This window comes from Pseudorca crassidens, chromosome 2 (genome assembly GCF_039906515.1).
Source record: "Pseudorca crassidens isolate mPseCra1 chromosome 2, mPseCra1.hap1, whole genome shotgun sequence".
In the NCBI taxonomy this organism is placed as follows: domain Eukaryota; kingdom Metazoa; phylum Chordata; class Mammalia; order Artiodactyla; family Delphinidae; genus Pseudorca; species Pseudorca crassidens.
In genome coordinates this window covers 182,301,329-182,303,382 of record NC_090297.1, presented here as the reverse complement: position 1 = coordinate 182,303,382, position 2,054 = coordinate 182,301,329, and the positions used below count along the sequence as shown (strand labels likewise).

At 36.1% G+C, this 2,054-nt stretch overlaps 1 non-coding gene across 1 annotated transcript; it reads left to right on the top strand.

The window, feature by feature from the left end:
• Nucleotides 1-885: 885 nt before the first annotated feature.
• Nucleotides 886-1,012, top strand: LOC137220316 (small nucleolar RNA SNORD22). The gene has a single exon (XR_010941619.1). It is a non-coding gene; the product is annotated as a small nucleolar RNA SNORD22 (small nucleolar RNA).
• The last annotated feature ends 1,042 nt before the right edge of the window (nucleotides 1,013-2,054 follow it).

The window sequence follows — 2,054 nt, the reverse complement described above, 5'->3', positions numbered from 1 at the left end:
TGGTTCATAACATTTGTTTTGATAAAAGTCTTACTAAAGATAAAGCTGAGTCAATTTGTTACAATAAGGAACATCAAAGTTCCTACAGAAGCACTTAACCTCTTTCTTAGTCAATTTCCTCATTTGTAAACAGTCCAACACATACCCTATACATCTGACAATACTAGGAATGTTTATTACATGCTTACACCCAGTAAGTCATCAGCCCATGTACTCTGCACCTAATTCTCATCAACATTTATATGATGCCAGCCCCATTATTATCCCTATTTTGGAAATGAAAACACTTAGAAACAGGTTGACTAAGTAATAAGTCTAAGATGCCGTGAAGCCTGTGGGGTAGGGCTACATTTGAACCCAAAGGCCAGACTGTTCACTTGTGCATCTAACTGCTTTTTTCCTGGCTCTTCTTCCCTTATTGTCCTAAAATATGAAGTAATAGATGTGTGTGTGGGAACATCAATGTATTAAAACATTTTACAAATGCAAGATGGTATTAATACTAGAAAGGATGCTGGGTCTATCTCACATCATCTTGGGTAATCAATCCATAAATGTGCAGGTCTGATCTCTCTAATGAGCTCTATTACAAGAAAGATTGAGATAGAACATACATAGCACCATGGAAAAGCCCATTTATTCTACTTATTTATCGAAAATTCCTGCACTGAGCTCTCTTGAACTTCACTGTATTAGAATTTGACTTGTGTGGATAAGACAAACTTCATGTCCACACCAATTATATTTGTTTTATGAAATCAGTTTGCTCGCAGTCATATTTCCCTGTGGTTCATCAGTTTCCTGCTTTTATCTCTGTTAGATAATCAACATATTGTATTCTTCTATTACATCTTAATAGGAGTAATGCCTCAAAAAAAGTATATTAGCCAACGAGGAAAGCAAGCATCCTGTCTTACCTCTGTTCTAGCCCCAGAGCCAGTAATGGTGAATCCACTGGGGCTAACTGGGAGAGAGAATGAAAGCTTGTTCTATAAGGAGCTGTCTGAGGTACAGCAAATGCCTGAAGATATCATTTGCTTAGCTTTTCTTGGCTTATCCATTAACCCTAGCTGGAATAATTCTGGCTATTTTAGATACTTTGCTAATTACATGATGTTCTCATTCAGGAGCAGCTTGTTCCTTGTTCCTGTATACTCTTAGAAAGCCTCCAGACTTAAAAGGTACCATTGCCAGTTACCTGCTTGTTTGCTCAAAGGTCCAGCTCCTTGTCTGGAGCCTGAGAATGATTTGAAGGGAGAGGAATAAGCCATATTTCTGTTCAACTCCAGTCTGAAGTCAAGAGGTCTGAAGAAAGAACAAAGCACACATAATGGAATCCACTCTTGAAGGATATCAAAAATGGAATTTTCTTATACAACCTACCTGTTCAAATTAGCATACAATCATTTCAGCCTTTCTAAATAAAAGTTTTGTTTTTTTTAAAGTATATTAGTAATAGTTGCAAATTTATAAATTAACCTCATAGCATTTTAACGAATGCACTGAACTTGGCAATAAGACAATTTATAGTAGCACAGGAGTGCAGCTTATCGTGGTCTCCATCCAAATGAACGTAGCCACAGATAATCCTTACAAAAGGGCAAAATTCTATTCAAAGACAGTGCTTGTCAAATTGCTACAATGTAGCCATTTCATAATCAATCTGAAAAGTTTATTGAATGTTAGCTCTGGGGGAGACATTGGCCATCAACACAGTTCATGATTTCATGGTTAAAAAAAGAAAAAAATGTAGACAATCTCAATTTTGGATCAAAGTTAATGGGATCTGTCAAGGATTAAAAATGTGTACTTAGAAATCCTAAAATCTCGCATCTCTCAAATTTTGTCTGGCATTTTTTAAAATTTGTGTGAACAACTAAAATTTGGTTTCATGGGGAGACTTGGTTGGACTCATAAGACTCTCTCTCGTGATTCTTTAAGCATTAATCAACTGGGTATTTCTAGATGTGAAACTCTGACTCAAATCAACTTCTCTCTTGGAGAAGAAATGTAAGTCATTGCCAGAAAATTTTGTTTTTAGTTCTCAGCTTTCT